Source organism: Triticum urartu, chromosome 7A, assembly GCF_056163025.1.
Source record: "Triticum urartu cultivar PI428250 chromosome 7A, HENAU_Tu73, whole genome shotgun sequence".
Lineage (NCBI taxonomy): Eukaryota > Viridiplantae > Streptophyta > Magnoliopsida > Poales > Poaceae > Triticum > Triticum urartu.
Genome location: NC_141879.1, coordinates 696590892 through 696612978, shown reverse-complemented (window position 1 = coordinate 696612978; position 22087 = coordinate 696590892). Strand labels below are relative to the sequence as shown.

Below are 22087 nucleotides of genomic sequence, written 5' to 3'. Positions count from 1 at the left end.
TCAATGGATAAGTGAAGATGATGATGATGATGATGATGATGATGATGAGGACGTCGACGGGGTAGGAAATAACGACATGGGGCCACTAGACGAAGAGATGACCGATTATGTGCCCGAAGAGGAAGACGGCCTCGGAAATGTCGATGGCGAAGAGGCAGTTCAAGGCGTAGAAGACGCAGACATGCCATCGTCTTCGTCGCTACTAAGTTGAGCCATGCGGGACCCGCATGTTCGAGACCTGCTTCGTAAGAAGACGACGAGTGACAGAGCTGCTTCTAGAGAGGAGGCCAAACTGGCGCAACTGGAGGTAGACTCGATGGCTCCTTTGTATGATGGTTGCAATCCCGAGGTGCCCCGCTTGAGTTTCACACTAGAACTTCTAAATATGAAGCCAAAAAAAATGGACAGATACAAGCCTGGATGAGCTTCTGAAGTACCTAAAGAAGGTTCTTCCCGCGGGAAGCCTGTGTCCTACTGGTGTCGAGGAGGCAAAGAAAATCGTGTGCCCTCTTGATCTGCCACATATTAGATATCACACATGCATCAATGATTGCATCATATATCGGAACGAGCACGCGGAAAAAACCATCTGTCCAAAGTGCAATGCTTCACGATATAAAAAGGCCGGAAAGAAAGCTCCACAAAAAGTTGTATGGTACTTTCCGATCACTCCGCGTCTACAGCGGTATTTTGTAGATCCTAAGGAAGCAAAGCTTATGCGCTGGCACGCGGAGAGTGTGAAGCCAGATGACGGAGATGAGCCGAAGCTGAGACACCTCACAAATGCTAGCCAGTGGAGAGCATTAAATGTTGAATTTGATTTTTTCGCAAATGATCCAAGGAACATCATGCTTGGCACTAGTAGTGATGGCATGAATCCATTTGGCAACCAGAACACCAATCATAGCACATGGCCCGTGTTTGTATGGATGTACAACCTCCCCCCTGGTTGTGCATGAAGGAAAAATACATACACATGGCTATGCTGATTCAAGGGCCGAAACAACCAGGAAATGATATAGATTTGTATCTCGGGTGTTACTGAAAGAGGAGTTACAAACCTTATGGACAACGCCGGCCAAGACATGGGATGCAAGGAAAGGAGAGTATTTCTACATGAGAGTCGCGCTGATCATGACGGTGCAGGACTATCTCGGTTACGGCAATCTCTCCGGCCAGGTGTGCCACGGATATTGCGGATGCACGAGGTGCATGGATGATACAACTTCTCTGCAGCTATCGAAAGATGGCGGGTCTTCGAAAATCGTGTACATGGGGCATCGAAGATGGCTCGAGAAGGATGACCCATGGAGAAAGCGTGGAGATCTATTAAATGGTAAGGCTGAGCATCGAGGTCCTCCATGTAAGCGTAGCGGTGCAGAAATATATGAGTTATTGAAGAACTGGGAAGAGTGCCCCTCGCCGGGAAAGACGAAGAAAAAGGCGCCGGAGCCCCTACTGAAGATATGGAAGACGAGATATGTTTTCTGGGACTTGGAATACTGGCCCATACTTGACACGCCTCATAGCCTTGATCAAATGCATATCACAAAAAAATCCTTGAGAGTTTGCTTGGAACATTGATGAACATGCCAGAGAGGACCAAGGATGGGCCGAAGGCAAGAAAAGACTTGGAATTTTTGAAAATCAGGAAAGATTCCAAATGCCCGGTAAAAGGTCGTCAGAGGAGACCGAGACGGAGATGGAGATGGAATATAGGGGGGAATAGTAAACAAGAAGGAAGAACAATATTGCCCCCCTCTTGCTTCACCTTAGATCTAAAGGAGGTCGATCAATTGTTCAAGTGCCATGCCGGAATCAAAGTTAGTTCCGAATACTGTGGGAAGATAAGCAGATATCTGGACACTAAGAAAAAAAGATTCAATGGGATGAAGTCTCACGACTGTCATGTGATGATGACGCAGTTACTCCCGGTTGCACTTAGAGGGATTATGGACACACATGTGCGTGAGACGCTTACTGACCTATGCCACTTTTTTGATGCTATCTCTTGAAAGTCGATCAGTGTGAAGCAACTCCATAGGCTATAGGAAGAGATCGTTGTCATACTGAATGATCTAGAGATGTACTTCCCGCCCGCGTTCTTTGATGTCATGGTGCATCTATGTGTCCACATCGTGCATGACATCATCGACCTAGGGCCGACATTCCTACATAGCATGATGCCGTTCGAGAGGATGAATGGGGTCATCAAAGGATTCATTCATAACATGTCTTGTCCAAATGGAGGCATAGCCCAGGGATATCTGACCAAAGAGTGCATCTCTTTCTGTGAGAGTTATCTGACCAAAGACCCTGTTGTTGGTTTGCCCGTCAACAAGCATTGTGGAAGGCTCGAAGGTGAAGGTCACACCAATGGTCATAGGGATGTGAATGTGTTATGCTCGGGCCGACAAGACGACCTTGACAGGGCAAACTTAGTAGTGCTACAACACCTAGATGTGCTAGAAGATTTCGTGACACTGGACAAAGAGACCATCGCAAAGAAGTACCGTGACCCTGTGGTGCACAGGACGGATGCTGAAGTTATTAGAGAGCACAACTCCACTTTCGTGTGTTGGTTCAAAGAGTGAGTTCTGGCTAATCCCCCAGAAGAGGGTTATCCAAACGGAACACTCATATACGCCTTAGCACATGGCCCCTCGACCAAACTCGCGACTTATCAAGCATACGATATCAACAGATACATGTTCTACACGGAGGAGAAAGATATAAACAGTGATGACCAAAACCCAGGGGTGACGATGGAAGCCATGACCGGGAATGTAATTGAAAGATATTACGGAAGGGTCGAAGAGATATGGGAGCTTAACTACTCTGGATTGCATAGCGCGACGATGTTCCGTGTCAGATGGGCTAAGAATGTACACAGAGAAAACCGACACCGATAGCGGTACCGTCAACGCCATCGCCAAAATTGAGCCATGGGTACGCGCTAAACACGTGACACAATGTTTCTTCATAACTAATCTGATCAATCCCAGCCGTGTTGTCGTGAAGAGAAGCAAAAGAAGCATCGCCGGGATGGATGGAGTCGCCAATGAGGAAGACTATGACCAGTATGGTGATCCGATGAGGGAAGATGACGCTGATGACGACGAAACATATGTCAAAAGAAGAATGAAGACTACATTACCTAGGAAAGATCGTAATCCCTGGAGAAGGAAAAGTCACGACCATGGGCTCAATTATTCGACAACGAACAAAAGAGGGAAGAAGATCAGTCTGAAGCGTCGTCGTCGCCCAAGCTGACAAACTAATCCCCAAAGTGCAAAAGGAAGAAAAAGAAAAGTGCAAAAGAAAGATAAGAAAAACAAAAGTGCAAATGAAAGAAAAAGTAAAAGAAAAGGGAAAAGAAAGGATGTTTTGCAAAATGAAATGAAAAGAAAAAGAAAAGGGAACTAATAAGTTGTGGAAAATGAAATGCAAGAAAAATAAAAAAAATTAGCAGTAGCGCGTTTTGGCCTGGGCCGCACTACTAGGAAAAGGCCTGCTAGTGGCGCACCTGTTTTGGCTACTAATGGCGCACTACAGGTGCGCCACTAGCTTCACGCCATTAGAATTTTTTTACTAATGGCGCACCACAGGTGCGCCATTAGTATCTGGTATACTAATGGTGCACCACGCAGTGCGCCATTAGTATATCCCACGGTGCGCCATTAGTATGCCTCCCAGAGGGCCATATTTACCCATTTGCTCTGGCTTACTAATGGCGCACTAGTTGATGATGCGCCACTAGTGTGCTTTTTGCAGTGCGCACTAAAGTGCTGAGTGGTGCGCCACTAGTATAAATATTAGGGATTTTTTTCTTTTCTGATATTTGCACAGGTTACAAAACATATTACTGCACAGAATATAGAGAGCACAACATATAAACATCAGATTTATCGAATACAATAGAAGATTAGTCTCCGAATACAATTCATCATATTAGTCTCTGTATTTAAAATACTGAACAAAGTTAGAACATTACAAGTCTCGAGACCGCGAGTAGCGAGTTTGTCTTCACATTACAAATCGATATCGATCATCCAAACTACCATCACATAGAAGAGACCTGCGGTCATCACGATGAGCATCATCGTGATAAACTGGTCTTCATCTGGTTCCTCCAACTCTCCCTCCTCTCTCCCGCTAGATAGCGCACGTATCTAACTTCCGCCTCCGCCCTAGTGGTGTACCCTTTGTAACTGTTACCGCTAAAATGGTGAACCTGTCTCCGACACTCCTCCCAGTCGTCGTAGACTCCGGGAACCTTACCCTTGTACACGACATACGACGGCATCTCTATGCACTAGCCAAACAAAACGTTAGTAGCAATTCACAGACAATACATAAGCAATATATAAGTATGCAACAAAAGGATCAGAAGAGAAAAGCAAGACATTAATAGCACGATTCATGGTCCTACTAATAAATAGCATCGATTACATATAAGTTGAACGACTGTCCAAACCAAAGAGACATACAAGTTCATTAAAGTTTAATTACAACATGAGCCAATCGATATTTCAGAACTACATATAGCATCACTACTTTCGACTCGACTCAGGGACCGGAGCATGGATGAAGCCTCCGTCTATCGTGGTGGTCATGAAATCGTGGGCGTTGTCAGCCTGCATTTGTAGCGCTATTTCTATCTCACTGTTGGACGGTTGATATCTGAGGTAGAACCGCCCCAAGGTACGAAGGACATCTTGATGGATGATTTCCGCAAACTCCGACCGGATGCGAAAGAATTCTTGTCTGATGTCCGCGTCCTGGATGTCCAACAAGCTTGCGGCCCAATCTTTGAGATTATTTGGTAGCAGAAGGTGATTATGGTCCCGTACGATCGCCCGCGTGTGATGGAGGGTGTAGTAGGCATCCTTCTGACCGCCAGGCGGCTGGTTGACGCACGGGAACGTCGTATTGTGGGTGAACACGTGCTTGCCGTACCTACGAATTGGCCTGGTAAAGGTGCCTCCAGATCTGGCATAGCCGGGGAGAACATCATCAAGAACTTTCTTGATATTTGTGTAGACTTTCTTCGACTGATGGTCCGAGTCGAAATACATGGCCATGGAATATTTCGGGCTTAAGAGGATGAGTGTGCAATGTGTGTCACTGCTCAAAACACGGAATGTTAGAAAAAAAGAACGATCGAAATCTAAGAAATCATATGTTACGGGGCGGTGAGGGGATGACTTACTCGGTAAAGTAAGGCACTAGGAAGTTATCCTTATATGGGTTTGCCAGAATGACGCCTTCGAGGTATGAACTCACGACTTGCCGGTCCCCAGCATTGCCCAAGAGCTTGGCATGCATGTAGAAGGGGTCGACTATCATGATGTTCGGGGTCTTGTCTCTAATGATCCGCATCTCCATACTCAGCAAAAATAGCCGAACGATGGTGTACTGCAGCGGATGAAGGTTAAACATAGCGAAGATGTCATCAAACCGCAGGACGATCATACCCCCGATGGCGCTCTGGCACCTTGGCCACGAAAACCGGGTATGCCAGATCATTCTCGGAGAGACGCCGCTTCTCCAAAGAAAGAACGCTGTCATGCAGACTCCGCATAGCACCGGTTGCAACATTGAGCAGATTAGTCGGTAGCATCGGCCTACCCGCCACATGCACCCTCCTCGAGATATCCTTAGGTGAAGGTGGCCTGTCCTGAGCACGGATCGTACTCGGTGCCGGCTGGCTCGCACCCTTGTTACTCTTTCTTTTGCGTCCCTTCTTCTTCTGCTGTAATGGGATCGAGTTCTGATCACAGACCACCTTCTTGAGTGTGTTGGGGCTGGTAATATTTCGCACCTCGGCTGTCTGAGGCTCGGTGAAGGCGGCAGCTGGAGGCGTCTCCTGAGAACTGAATGCTAGACGACGCCTGTTGCAATTGGGTTTCTCCGTGGTACCAGCTAGATCGCGGTCGTCTTTTTCAGGGTTGGGTTCTTGAGAAGGAGGCCCGAAGAATTCGTCACCGTACCCATGTTCGGCGAAGTACTTATCGACGTTGGTAAATGTACTGTCGTCGTTGTCGTCGTCGTCCGGATCCTGTGCCATATGCATGTTCGGATCCTGTGCCATAGGGATGTCCGGCATGTCCGGTAGCGTTGCGGCGGACTTGCCATGGCTTGGCGCCGGCATAACTGGAGGTGTTGTCTGTGGGGTGGTGTCCCCCGCCCCCAAACGAATCTGGCTCTTCGGCCAAAGCAGGGGGCAGCTTACACGGGCACTGAGGGTCATCACATCATCTTCGTCGGGCCCAGCGGGTCGAATCGGAGGTAACAACTCGTCGCAGCCTGGCAGCACCCGAACCAGGTCAACCCTATACACGGTGGGTGGCATCGGATTACCATGGAACACGGGATTGCTAGGAGTTCATCCCGCATCCGAAACATCTAATTTGAACAAGGGGGCCAATATATATATATATATATATATATGAATAAATGAAACTCAACACAAATGATGGTAATAAAATAAAATTGTGAATATTATTGCTTACGCACTTCATATTGTTCGCCAGAGTACCCTCATTCACAGGTCGTGTGGCGGATGGACTCGCAAACGTAGTATCCACAATAATTATTCCCGGGTTCCCACTTTACAAGAAATAGAGGTCAATCAAACTGATAAGCAAGCATGCTATAAATGGTATTGATGAAACTAGCGCTTGAATCACTAGGAGATGCGTGGAACATGTTACTATAGTACTTACTTTCGGATGTCTAAATTGCAGCTTCTTCGGCAGTCCTAGAGCTTTTTTGGTGAATTTTCTCCAAACCCCGCCAGACAAAGAAAACAATTACTTGATATATCAGGAAATGAACAAAGTTGCTAATATGGTGGATAATGATTGATTTAACTTACTTCTCGAGCATTTGAGTCATGCCCGCATACTCCTGGGGATCTTTTCGTCTCGAGTCTAAGACAGTTACTAGTCCCTGCTCAAGCTTAATCTCTAGGAGAATATAATGGAACCTGCGCACGCATGCATAACTCATCTACATTACTATAACCTAGACTAATAAGGGAAACCGAATATGCACAAGACAATAACACTCACTTGAAGTTGTAAGGAAAGAGTATTATATCTTTGTTTTCATTTATTACCAACGATCGTAGCAAGTTGGCCTCGGTATCTTCGACATGATATTTAACCTTGTTTGCATCTATGAGATTTGTGTTAATGAACCCAATATCACCGATTTGTCTTTTCTTCAATTCGGTGATCTTCAATCTGCATAATATAGTGAGGATAATTATAAATACATGGAATGAAAGAGCTGACGTATATAGAGAGACTTAATGACAGAAGTAGTACTACTTACAGACAGTAGCAAGTGACTATTGCTTTATCGAGGGCCTTTTGATTGAAAAACGGGAAGAACTCCTCAAATGGAACATTCAACAGTCCAATTCCAACGAGGTCATGCTCCTCTCTAACTCTGAGCGTCAAAGTATTCCCCCCCAGACTCTCTGCAAGTTTTCATGTACCAATCATGGAATCTTCGCATCATCATTGTTAGAGATCTTTCATCTTTGACGAGAGACTTCCCGTACTCGTATTTGTGTTCCTCCACCTCCAAGAACTCATGATGTACATTGTCGGGCAGGTAATCTCCAAGATTGCTATAACCGGGCACCATCCTCGGATCATTAGTAGGCACCTTGAGCGGGGGGCACGATTGGTTCGCTTGTTCACCGAGCTGGGAAATTTTTTTCCCAGCTCGTCGTTCTTTTAACCTTTGATCACTGACAGTACTTACCGACCGCTCCACTTCGACAAATGACTTTGCAATAATGCGGTCATAGTTGCCTTTCGGCAGAGACTTTGCTGGTTTTTTCAGGGCAGCTAGAGTGCGCCTCGCTTTCACCGGATCTACCTTCTCCTCCGGAGGTGGATGTTTCTTTGCTTTCACCCCTTAAAAGAAGTTCCTCACTTCGGCTCACGCGATCTTGGCGTTATCCTCCGGGGTCCTCTCGTATGGTAACTTCTCTAGAGTCTTCAGAGAAGGACCGAATCTGTATTGCCTCCCGCCTCTGGCTGTACTGCTAGACGCCGGCAGAGCAGACGGAGCAGCTGTGGCTGTCTTCTTTCCTTGCTTACGAGGCGGAGGAGAAGGACTACGACGCGCCGGAGCAGCCGGAGCGGCGGCAGGTCTCTTCCGCCCTTGCTGACGAGGCGGAGAAGGAGGAGGCTGGCTGCTCGGGCGTGCCGGCGGAGGCGGAGAAGGAGGCGGAGTGCCGCCACGCGCCGGAGAAGGAGTCTGAGTGCCCTGATCACTCGTCGGAGGAGGAGGCGGAGCAGGAGGCGGAGGAGGAGGCGGAGTGCCCTGACTCGCCAGAGGAGGAGGAGGAGGAGGCGCAGGCGTCCAGTTCAGAAGCTTGATGAGCTCCTTCCGCCATAGGCATGGACTCAATAGACAAGAACCCAGCCGAGTCTCCCCTTCACCGGTAGGGTAGTCAAGCTGGAGGTCCTCAAATCCCTTCGTTATTTCTTCCACCGTCACCCTGGCATATCCTTCTGGAATCGGATTACAGTGAAAAGTTGCGCCGGGTTCAGTAGGTCGAACAGAGCCGACAGCCGCCTTGACTTTGAAGTTCTGCATTGTGTCATAAGGTGGCAATGTTGAGACTCCATGATAGCATCCACGGGGTAGCTAGCAGGAGCGGTTAATACATGCTCCGGTTGAAGCAGCTCGGTGGAAGCCACGCTGCTTCTCCGCTGAGATGGCGGGGTAGCTTCGGGGGTAGTTTCGGCAGGTCGCTTGCTGCGAGCTACTTCTCGTTCCTCTAGCGGTTGAACCCTTTCGTGCAGCGTCTGAATTTGGGCATGCTCCACTTTTTTCCTCCACTCCTGGCATTTGTAACCGCCTGCGTCCGGAAAACCAGCCTTCCACGGAACGGATCCTGGCGTGCCTCGTGTCCGTCCAGGGTGCTCAGGATTCCTGAGGGCCATTGTGAGCTCGTCGTTCTCTCTGTCTGGAACGGACATCCCTTGCTGTGCTCCATCGATATAGTGCTTTAGCTTCTTGACTGGTATGTTCATTTGCTCGTCCGTCCAAACGCATTTCCCTGATACAGGGTCCAAGGTTCCGCCAGCCCTGAAGAACCAAGTCCGGCAACGGTCTGGCCAGTTCATTGTCTCTGGTTTGATCCCTTTATCAAGCAGATCATTCTCAGCCTTGGCCCACGTAGGCCGGGCTTTGAGGTAGCCACCTGACCCCGTGCGATGGTGAAGCTTCTTCTTTGCAGCATTTTTCTTGTTTGTCGCCGACATCTTCTTACTCTTTTCTGATGTCTTGTAGGCCACAAATGCGGGCCAGTGATCTCAAATCTTCTCATATCTGCTGATGAATTCTGGTGTCTCTTCTTTGTCGACAAACACTTTCAGCTCATTCTTCCACCTCCTGAATAAGTCTGCCATCTTCTTAAGAGCATGAGACTTGATTAATTGCTCTTTAACTGGCTTCTCCGGATCCTCCTCTAGCAGTAGGGTGAAATTTGCCTTCAGCTTAGTCCAAAGATCATCTTTCTGCATATCATTGACATAAGACACCTCAGGGTCTTCGTTCTTAGGCTTATACCATTGCTGGATGCTGATCGGGATCTTGTCCCTAACAAGAACCCCGCACTGAGCAGAAAATGCTTCCTTTGTCCGAATGGGTTCAATCAGTTAGCCGTCGCGCGCGATTGCTGTGATCTCAAACCTTTCATCCGAGCGCAACTTTTTCTTCGGGCTTCGTCTCTTTACCGAAGTTGTGCTCGATCCGGAGGGCTAGAAAAAAGAAGAATTAGATGAGAGTTAATTAATATGTGTACATACCAAAACAATGAATGCATCAATTAGCTAGTCATCACATGCTTAACTAATATATTTACCTGGCCGGACTCTGTTTGGTCACCGGAGCCGTCACCACGGGCTCCTTCTTGCACCAGCATTGGGTCACCGGAGCCATCATAATCATGTCTTTCCTCCTCCATTCTTCGATCACCGTAGCCTGCTTCTTCTTCACCCTGTTCTGCTTCTAGACCATCATTGTCATTAAGATACGACATGACATCACATCTAGCTAAGATTATGTCCCCCAACACCTGTTCTTGTTCCTCGTCTCGTCCGAACTCCATTGTTTCTGCAAATATTACAACATGGCAATTATTACACAAACATGACAGCATGTGGATTTATTAGTGGCAAACGTAGACCTAGCTTATTCCGGGTTTGGGGTGGCCTAGGCAACGCTTCAAGGGTAGGGGCGCGGCGGGAGGGGGTAGGAGACCGACATCATTTTTTTTCTAGGGTTTGGGTGTCCTCTAGAGTTTTGGTCGAGCGAGAGGGCCGGGGGGTGCTCCCGTGGTATAAGTTATCACGGTCGAAGTTATCCAGGAGGGGGTTATATCGACAACGACGACATACATACATGGGAAAATAATATTATCGGGGAGGGGGTAGGTCGAACCCCCCCCCCCCCTCGTGTTGAAGTTATCGGGACACGAGGTATATCGACAATGACATATCCGATAAAAAATAAGAAGACGAAGAAGAAATAAAAAGAGGAGAAGAAGATATTAATAGAGGAGAAGATCGAAGAAAAAAAGAAGAAAAAAAGAGGAGAAGAAGAAAGAAATAGAGAAGAAGAAGAGAAAATAGAAGAAGAAAGAAATAGAGGAGAAGAAGAGAAAATAGAATAACTATTTTCACTTCTTCTCCTCTATTTCTTTCTTCTTCCCCTCTTCGCTTGTGTCATTTTCTAATTGCGCCATAACCATGGATAATCTTCGCCGTAGCCATGCTTGGGTCAGCCTTGACTTTGAAGGGAGGAATTTCATGAAACTTTTCATAATCTTCAGACATGTCTGTCTTGCCCTCCACTCCCAATTGTCCCTTTTTCCTGAAAGAACTATGTGGCGCTTTGGCTCATCGTATGATGTATTCGCTTCCTTATCTTTTCTTTTTCTCAGTTTGGTAGACATGTCCTTCACATAGATAACCTGTGCCACATCATTGGCTAGGACGAACGGTTCGTCAGTGTACCCAAGATTTTTCAGATCCACTGTTGTCATTCCGTACTATGGGTCTACACCTGTACCCCGCCTCCTGACAGATTGACCCATTTGCACTTAAACAAAGGGACCTTAAAATCATGTCCATAGTCAAGTTCCCATATGTCCACTATGTAACCATAATATGTGTCATTTCCCCTCTCGGTTGCTGCATCAAAGCGGATACCGCTGTTTTGGTTGGTGCTCTTTTGATATTGGGCGATCGTGTAAAATGTATTCCCATTTATCTCGTATCCTTTGTAAGTCAATACAGTCAAAGACGGTCCCCTGGACAACAAGTACATCTCATCACAAACAGTGTTGTCACCTCTGAGACGTGTTTCCAACCAACTATTGAAAGTCCTGATGTGTTCACATGTAATCCAGACGTTGCACTGCTCTGGGTGTTTGGAGCGCAGACTGTTCTTGTGTTCATCGACATACGGGGTCACCAAGGTAGAGTTCTGTAGGACTGTGTAGTGTGCTTGAGACCAAGAATATCCATCCCTGCATATTATTGAGGTCCCTCCCAGCATGCCTTTTCCAATCAGTCTCCCCTCATACCGCGATTTAGGGAGACCTATCTTCTTAAGGCCAGGAATGATGTCAACACAAAACCCAATGACATCCTCTGTTTGATGGCCCATGGAGATGCTCCTTCTGGCCTAGCGCGGTTACGGACATATTTCTTTAGGACTCCTATGAACCTCTCAAAGGGGAACATATTGTGTAGAAATACGGGCCCAAAATGACAATCTTGTCGACTAGATGAACTAGGACGTGCGTCATGATATTGAAGAAGGATAGTGGGAACACCAGCTCGAAACTGACAAGACATTGTGCCACATCACTCCTTAGCCTTGGTACGATTTATGGATCGATCACCTTCTGAGAGATTGCATTGAGGAATGCACATAGCTTCACAATGGCTAATTGGACCTTTTCCGGTAGAAGCCCCCTCAATGCAACCAGAAGCAATTGCGTCATAATCATGTGGCAGTCATGAGACTTTAGGTTCTGGAACTTTTTCTCTGGCATATTTATTATTCCATTTATATTCGACGAGAAGCCAATCGTGACCTTCATACTGAGCAGGCATTCAAAGACGATTTCTTTCTCTTCTTTCATAAAAGCGTAGCTGGCAGGACCTTTATACTGCTTCGGAGGCATGCCTTCTTTTTCGTGCAAACGTTGTAGGTCCTCCCGTTCCTCAGGTGTATCTTTTTTCTTCCCATACACGCCCAAGAAGCCTAGCAGGTTCACGCAAAGGTTCTTCGTCACGTGCATCACGTCGATTGAAGAGCGGACCTCTAGGTATTTCCAGTAGGGTAGGTCCCAAAATATAGATTTCTTCTTCCACATGGGTGCGTGTCCCTCAGTGTCATTCGGAACAACTAGTCCGTCGGGACCCTTTCCAAAGATTACGTGTAAATCATTGACCATAGCAAGTACGTGATCACGCGTACGCATGGCGGGCTTCTTCCGGTGATCTGCCTCGCCTTTGAAATGCTTGCCTTTCTTTCGACATTGATGGTTGGTCGGAAGAAATCGATGATGGCCCAGGTACACATTCTTCCTGCATTTGTCTAGGTATATACTTTCAGTTTCTTCTAAACAGTGTGTGCATGTGTGGTATCCCTTGTTTGTCTGTCCTGAAAGGTTACTGAGAGCGGGCCAATCGTTGATGGTTACAAACAGTAAAGCGTGCAGGTTAAATTCCTCCTGTTTGTGCTCATCCCACGTACGTACACCTTTTCCATTCCACAACTGTAAAAGTTCTTCAACTAATGGCCTTAGGAACACATCAATGTCATTGCCGGGTTGATTAGGGCCTTGGATGAGAATTGGCATCATAATGAACTTCCGCTTCATGCACATCCAAGGAGGAAGGTTATACATACATAGAGTCACGGGCCAGGTGCTGTGATTGCTGCTCTGCTCCCCGAAAGGATTAATACCATCCGCGCTTAAACCAAACCATACGTTCCTTGGGTCACTTGCAAACTCAGGCCAGTACTTTCTCTCAATTTTTCTCCACTGCGACCCGTCAGCGGGTGCTCTCAAGTTCCCGTCTTTCTTACGGTCCTCACTGTGCCATCACATCAACTTTGCATGCTCTTCGTTTATGAACAGACGTTTCAACTGTGGTATTATAGGATCATACCACATCACCTTCGCAGGAACCCTCTTCCTGGGGGGCTCGTCGTCAACATCACCAGGGTCATCTCGTCTGATCTTATACCGCAATGCACCGCATACCGGCCATGCGTTTAGATCCTTGTACGCACTGCAGTAGAGGATGCAGTCATTAGGGCATGCGTGTATCTTCTGCACCTCCAATCCTAGAGGGCATACGACCTTCTTTGCTGCATATGTACTGTCGGGCAATTCGTGATCCTTTGGAAGCTTCTTCTTCAATATTTTCAGTAGCTTCTCAAATCCTTTGTCAGGCACAGCATTCTTGGCCTTCCACTGCAGCAACTCCAGTATGGTACCGAGGTTTATGTTGCCATGTTCGCAACTGGGGTACATCCCTTTTTTGTGATCCTCTTACATGCGATCGAACTTCAGCTTCTCCTTTTGACTTTCGCATTGCGTCCTTGCATCGACAATGACCCGGCGGAGATCATCATCATCGGGCACATCGTCTGGTTCCTGATGATCTTCAGCAGCTTCCCCCTTTGCAGCATCATTGGGCACATCGTTTGGTTCCTCATGATCTTCAGCAGCTTCCCCCGTTGCAGCATCACCGTATTCAGGGTGCACATAGTTGTCATCGTCCTCTTCTTCTTCGTCGTCTTCCATCATAACCCCTATTTCTCCGTGCCTCGTCCAAACATTATAGTGTGGCATGAAACCATTGTAAAGAAGGTGGGTGTGAAGGATTTTCCGGTCAGAGTAAGACTTCGTATTCCCACATTTAGGGCATGGACAACATATAAAACCATTCTTCTTGTTTGCCTCAGCCACTTTGAGAAAATCATGCACGCCCTTAATGTACTCGGAGGTGTGTCTGTCACCGTACATCCATTGCCGGTTCATCTACGTGCATTATATATAATTAAGTGTGTCAAAAACCATTACAAAACATCATGAATAGATAATTAAGTGACCAAATTAATAGAAGTTCATCATCACATTAAAACCAAAGTACATACATAGTTCTCATCTAACAACATATAGCTCTCCAGAGCATCTAATTAATTAAACCATACATTGAAACTATGTAAAACATTTCAATGTGAAAACAAATGCGATCATAATTGCAACCAAGGTAACAATTGATACAACGGCATAATGATACCAAGCCTCGGTATGAATGGCATATTTTCTAATCTTTCTCATCTTCAACCGCATTGCATCCATCTTGATCTTGTGATCATCGACGACATCCGCAACATGCAACTCCAATATCATCTTCTCCTCCTCAATTTTTTTATTTTTTCCTTCAAGTAATTGTTTTCTTCTTCAACTAAATTTAACCTCTCGACAATAGGGTCGGTTGGAATTTCCGGTTGAACTACCTCCTGGATAAATAAAATCTATGTCATGTTGGTCGGCATAATTTTCATAAACAATAAATGAACCAAATAGTTATAAAAAGATAATATATATACCACATCCGAATCATAGCCAGGACGAGGGCTGACGGGGGCGGATACCAAAACCATCGCACTATATAATAACAAGCAATAATAAAAGTAAGAAAAGTAGACAAATATCTATCTAAAGTAAGAAATTTTTTCTTTCAGAAAGAAGATAAGAACAAGAGGCTCACCACGGTGGTGCCGGCGACGAGATCGGTGCGGGCGATCGACGGCGGTGAAGACGGGAATGGGACGTGACGGGCCGCTAAACCTAGACAAATCTCGAGGAAAATGGAGCTTTGAGGTCGAGCTTCGAGAGGAGAAAGCTTAAATAGTGTGGCTTGGGCATTTCATCGAACACCTCATGTGCATAGGAGGTGAGCTAGAGCACCATAGAGCCCTCCCCTCGCCAGCCAGAGAAAAACAGAGCACTATGGTGCTCTGCTCGCGGGCGAGGGGTATATATAGGCACCTCATTGGTCCCGGTTCGTGGCATGAACCGGGACCAAAGGGAAGCCGGTGGTCCCGGTTCAAGCCACCAACCAGGACCAATGGTGGTGGGCCAGGAGCGGGGGCCATTGGTCCCGGTTCGTCCCACCAACCGGGACCAAAGGGGCCAGACGAACCGGGACCAATGCCCCCACGAGGCCCGGCAGGCCCCTGGCCTCACGAACCGGGACCAATGCCCCCATGGGTCCCGGTTCTGGACTGAACCGGGACTAATGGGCTGACCCGGCCTGAACCAAAGCCCTCTTTTCTACTAGTGTTAGGTTCTCGGTGTTGATCGGGACGGTGCTCCGGAGAATGCACCCGAGCTGAACCGAGTACCCCTTGACTAATTCTTTGGGTGCCGTTGGATGCCCGTTGGAGTTCACTTTAGTAAATTCCTCCTTGACGGTACCGAGCACGTTCGGGCGCCAGTCCTTCCGTTGCCTCTTCGGTTGGTTGCCATCTGTGTGTGCGCTTCCATCATCAATGGTGGCATCCTCGGCGGCACCATCAGTGGTGTCATCCCCGATGCCACTAGGGTTGTGTAGTCAGGATCGATGTCTTCCGCGACGTCCTCATAGCGGTGAGGTTCTTCCTCCATCTCCTGGGACAGCTCCTAGAATTGCTTGCCCGAATCGCCGGCCTCATCGTTGTGGGCCATGTTTTGCTCTAAATAGGAAAAAAGTTTGGTTAAAAAGTTGGTTATTCTCAAGGAACAAGATCACGGTCTCATCATTTAGGGTTTGTCGACACTGAGGCATCCTAAAATCTAAGCTTTTATCATTTAGGGTTTGTCGACGCCGAGGCACCCTAAAAGCCAAGGTTTTATAATTTATGGTTTGTCAACACCGAGGCATCCTAAAAGCTAAGCTTTTATCATTTAGGGTTTATCGATGCCGAGGCACCCTAGGTTGACTGATATATATGGATATCTTCTAATAATATACCCTATCAAGAAAAGGGAAGGAGAATTCTAAGTTGGGCCTAATCACTTAGCTCTATTGCCACCTATGGTTTAATGCAGCAAGAATAAAGGGGCAGTTGATCCTACTTAATTAAGTACTAAGATACCCCGGCCCATGCATTAGTCGCAAGTACCCCATATGTCCTTTTTTAGCAAAGTCATGCTAAAATTCACGGAAAATTTCAGCATGACCTTTGTTGAAAATAGGACATATGGAGTACCCGAATTTGCCGGAACGGAAGTTAATCGACATTCCGACAAACTCAAGGGCCTCTCGGGGTACCTGCAAAATCATCACGACATGATGGTCGGAGACAAAACCCAGCAAACTAGCAAAGTTGCTGACGTGTAGAGCAAGAATGACTCGTTGTGCCAGTGACCAGCATAATTAGCACTTAGCAGTACTGGCACCTGGAACCTTGCCTGTAATTTTCCTACAAGGGAAATTGCTCATTGGTTCACCTAGTTTCAGTCCGGTCCATCAGATTACAATGATTTTGAATGCTCCAGATAAAAAAGGAATTTAAGTTCAACAATATTAGAAAGTCTGCATGAAACGAATAACTTGACAACACTGGCCTTCTAAAGTTGGTAGAAACCTAGAGAGTTCAACCCAGATAACAAACGGAATTTAAGTTGCACATACGCACGCATGAGATGCGGGAAACGAAGAAGAAAACTAGAAAGGGAAGAAGAGAAGGGAAAGACGGGTTCGTACCCTTGTCCAGAAGAGGAGGAAGAGGCTAGTGTTCCTCTTCTTCTTCTTCTTGAGGAGGAGAGGCTGCAGACTTGAGTTCGGGCGGCGGCCTGGATTGGGGGGACCGGCCTGCGGCGAGGGATCCACGCGGCGGAGGGGGCAGGCGGAGGGAGGGAGGAGCTGGCGTGGCGGAGGTCCGGTTCATCAAGGTGGGTCGGGGCCTGCTTCGGTGCTCGACGGCCTGGAGACGGAGACGCGTCGGGGTGGGCTCGGAGGGGGAGGAAGGGGAGGATGGGGAGAGGGAGGCGGCGGGAGCGCGGGGGCGGCTGCGGCACAGTGGGTCGGGGCAGCGGCGGTGGCGGTGACGCAGTGGGTCGGCACAATGGGTGGGGGGCTGAGAGAGATGTGATCGATTGGGGGAAAGGGGATTGGGGATTTTAGTGGGGGGAGGGTTAGCAATGGCACAACCCCTAGCGGTGCGCCATTAGTAATTTTTTTGATAGCAATGGCGCACCTCCATGCGGTGCGCCATTAGTAATGTTTTTTTTGGATAGCAATGGCGCACCCCCTAGAGGTGCGCCATTAATAATCTTTTTTTGGATAGCAATGGCGCACCCCCTAGCGGTACGCCAATAGTAATTTTTTTAGGATTTTTTGTTGCCTAGCGGAGGGCCGGCAGCGGCGTCTTGAACCCTAGGTCTCGCTCGGGGGGAAGGGAGGGGGTGGGTGGTGCGCTCGGCCAATTCCGTTGGGGGAACCGAGCGAGGAGACAGAGGAGGGTGCGGGGGGTCGGCGGCGGCAGTGGAGCGGGGGAGGGTGCGGGGGGTCGTCGTCGGCGGTGGAGCGGGGGAGGGTGCGGGGGGTCGTCGGCGACGGTGGAGCGGGGGAGGGTGCGGGGGGTGCTCGGCGGCGAGGGGGATCTGGCGAGGGGGGGGGTAGCGATCGAGATGGAGGGGGATCGAGATCGAGTGTCCTCATGGATATTCAATATTTTTTCATATTGAATATGAAAAAATATCATCAAATTTGAAAAAATATTCATGAATTCAAAAAGTGCCCATGAATTAAATTTAAAAATATTCACGAGTTCAAAAAATATTAACAAATTCAATAATTTTTGTGAATTAGAAATTCAATACCATAATAAACATAAATAAATATTCATGAGGACACTAGAACAGAAGAAATATCATTTCAATATGTCGAAATACAATCGGGAAATGAAGGCTACAATTTAAATACAATCGATCTTAGCTAGCTATCTGTTCACAATCTTCTTGCCCTTATTTTTCATAAATGGAGTTCTTCTCTTGAACGGAAGTCCTTTAGGTAGGGTGGTCCTGCTTCTTCTTGTGGTGTATGCTGGTACTTCATCGTCGTCGTCATGTTCCATCTTCGGGTCGCCGTACTTTTCGAAGTCTTGCTCATTGGCGACTCCATCCATTCTGATGATCTTCCTTTTGCCTCTCCTCACGACAACATGACTGGGCTTTGATGGGTCGGTAATGAAAAAGGATTGGTCCACTTGGGAAGCCAGTACCCATGGCTCATTATTCGCGGTGACGTTTGCGCCCGCGGTCTTGGATTTGGTTTCGGGTATAACCATGGTGGTGAAATACCGGTCATCTTTTATGATGCTCTTGGCCCATCTGTCACAGAACATCGGGACCTTCTCTCCAGCGTAGCACAACTCCTAGATCACCTCGATCCTTCCGTAGTATCTGTCCTTGTCGTCACCGGTGTAGGATTCCATCGTTACCCCGGAGTTCTGATAACCATCGCTCTTCATGTCCTTTCCCTCGGTGTAGAATGTGTAGCCGTTAATATCGTACGCCTCATATGTCATCAGGTTGTGCTCGGCGCCCTGTGACAAGGCGAATATGAGTTGTTCTTCCGTGGAAGAATTCTCATGTAAAGGGTACGACAGAAGCTTTTGCTTGAACCAACGCGTGAAACATGAGTTGTGCTCTTTGATTATATCTCCGTCCGTCCTCTGTTGGCCTCGGTCATTGTACGTCTTCTCAATAAAGGTTTTGTGCTCTACCACCCAAGGATCGACCAAGTCTATGTGTTGTAGCGCGACTAGGTTTGCTCTTTCAAAGTCGGCGAGTCGACCCTCGAAGTCGACATGCATTTCGCGGCGACCCTCATGGTGACGCCATCCAGCGAGCCTGCCGAGGTGCTTGTTGACAGGCAGACCAACGGGGTTCTCGATGCCTAGAAAATTCATGCAGTAGGAGATGCACTCTTCGGTCAGAAAGCCCCTGGCTATGCTTCCCTCTGTACGTGACATGTTGCGAACATATCCTTTGATGACACCATTCATCCTTTCGAACGGCATCATGCTATGTAGGAACGTCGGCCCGAGTTGGATGATATCCTCCACGATATGGACCAGCAGATGCACCATAACGTCGAAGAATGCGGGCGGGAAGTACATCTCAAGCTCGCATAGTATCACCACGATCTCTTCCTGTAGCCTTCTGAGTTGCCTCACGCCAACTGACTTCCGAGAGATGACGTCGAAAAGTTGCATAGGCCAAATAGCGTTTCACGGACGTGCGCGTCCATGATCCCACGGATTGCAACTGGAAGTATCTACATCATCAGCATGTGACAGTCGTGAGACTTCATCCCGCTGAACTTCTGCTTTGCTGAGTCTAGGTATCTTCTTATCTTCCCCGCGTAACCGTAAGGAAGTTTTACTCCTGCGAGGCAGGTGAAAAACTGATCGATCTCCTCTTGACTTAGAGTGAAGCACGCGGGAGGGAAGTCATTTCCGGTCTTCTTGGCCTTTTTGCCTTTGCAAAGACTTTCCGTGTCCTGCTTTGCCTCATCATCATCATCATCATTAGCATGAAGCTCCTCCCTGATGCCCATTGATTTCAAATCTGCCCTTGCTTTCGGCCCATCTTTGGTCCTCTCTGGCATGTTGAGCAGGGTACCAAGCAGACTCTCGCACACGTTCTTCATGATATGCATGACATCAAGGCTGTGAGGCACACAGTGGATCTTCCAGTACGGAAAGTCCCAGAAAACAGACCTCGTTTTCCATACCTTCAGCAGCGGCTCTGGCGCCTTTCACTTCTTTCCCGGCTCTGGCGCCTTCTGCTCCTTTCCCGGCAGTGGGCAATCTTTCCAATTATTCAACAGCTCGTCAATTTCCTCGCCGCTCCTCGTATGCGGGCGTCTTTGGGGTTCGGTTTCACCATCGAACAGATCCTTGTGATTTCTCCACGGGTCATCGTCACAAAGCCACCTTCAATGTCCCATGAACACGGTTTTCGAAGACCCAGGATCTTTATCTAGATGGCGATACGTTGTGTCATCCATGCCCCTGACGCATCCAAAAAATCCGTGGACCACCTGCCCCGCGACATATCCTTAACCGAGATAGTCCTGCACCGTCGTGAGCAGTGCGGCTCTCATAGGGAAATATTATTTCTCTGCGGCGTCCCACGTATTGGCTGGCATTTTCCACAGCGTGTCTAGCTCCTCTTTCAGCAGCCCCAGATACAGATTGATGTCATTCCCTGGTTATTTTGGCCCTTCAATTAGCATACTCATGTGAATGTACTTCCTCTTCATGCACAACCAGGGGGAAGGTTGTACATCCACACAAACACAGGCCAGGTGCTATGTGTGCTTCTCTAGCTGCCAAATGGATCGACTCCATCGGTGCTCGCGCCCAGCACGATGTTCCTTGGATCGTTCCCAAATTCTGGGTGTTCGAAGTTCAACGCTTGCCACTAGCTCCCATCCTTAGGGTGACTCAACATCTTGTCTTTTTTATTTATCTCCGGATCATTTGCGTCATCTTCTCGCTTCTTCTCCCTATCAGTGTGCCAATGCAGGAGCTTTGCTACCTTCGGGTCCGCGAAATACCGCTGCAGACGAGGAGTGATCGGAAAGTAGCACACCACTTTTCGAGGAGCTTTCTTCCTCTTCTTGTATCGAGTGACACCGCACGCCGGACATATGGTAGACTCCATGTGCTCGTCCCGATAAATGATGCAATTGTTCATGCACACATGGTATTCCACGTGCAGTAAATCCAGAGGACACACAATTTTCTTCGCCTCCTCGAAACTAGTTGGGCACTTGTTCCCCTTGGGAAGACGTTCGTGCCAGAATGACATGTTCTCGTCGAAGCATGCGTCGGTCATTTTGTGTTTTACCTTCATCTCCAGAGCCATGAGCGTTACTTTCAGGCGGGTATCTGCGGGCCTGCATCCTTCATACAATGGAGTAACCGTGTCTATCTCAAGTTGATCCAGCTTGGCTTTCTCTCGGGCGGCAACTCTTGCGTTATCCGTCTGCTTGAGAAGCAGCTCTTGAATATGAGTGTCCTGCACCCAGCCCATCGATGGTCCATCGTCGTCTGCTCCAGCATCTTCATCTTCATGATCATGCCCTTCGTCTTGATCTTCCTCATTGTCGGTGTCAAAACCGGCGGATCTTGGGTAGGGGGTCCCGGACTGTGCGTCTAAGGCGGATGGTAACAGGAAGCAGGGGACACGATGTTTTACCCAGGTTCGGGCCCTCTTGATGGAGGTAAAACCCTACGTCCTGCTTGATTATTCTTGATAATATGAGTACTACAAGAGTTGATCTACCACGAGATCAGAGAGGCTAAACCCTAGAAGCTAGCCTATGATATGATTGTATGTTGTCCTACGGACTAAAACCCTCCGGTTTATATAGACACCGAAGGAGGCTAGGGTTACACAAGGTCGGTTACAAAGGAGGAGATATGCATATCCGTATTGCCTAGCTTGCCTTCCACGCCAAGTAGAGTCCCATCAGGACACGGTACGAAGTCTTCGATCTCGTATCTTTATAGTCCAACATTCTGGCCAAAGGATATAGTCCGGCTGTCCGTAGACCCCCTAATCTAGGACACCCTCACTCATCATCATGTCCGGCATCTTCTACATGATGACTGTGTACAGCATCGCCGCCGTGATCATGTCCTGGAGATTCTTCGTCTTCTTGCCCGCCCTCGCCGCGGTGGTTGTCCTGCTGCCCTTCCTCATTTCTTGCCCGGCCCCCATGGATGACTTCATAGTCATCTTCATCACCTTGCCACCGATAGCCATCCATGAAACCATGCAAGAGTAGGTGGTCCGGCACATGCCCGGAATCCGGGTCCGCAATAAGGCTCTTCAGCTTGCATCTTCGACACGGACATCTTAGCTTCGTCTCGTTCTTTTGAAGCATCTCGGCCTTCGCGGAGCTCAAAAACCAATTCATGATGCCTTCGGTCATCGTGTGGACCATGGTCGCCTGCGGGG

General features: G+C 48.0%; 1 pseudogene; it reads right to left on the bottom strand.

The window, feature by feature from the left end:
- Nucleotides 1-2833: 2833 nt before the first annotated feature.
- On the bottom strand, nucleotides 2834-14098 carry LOC147961681 (uncharacterized; annotated as a pseudogene).
- Between the last annotated feature and the right edge of the window lie 7989 nt (nucleotides 14099-22087).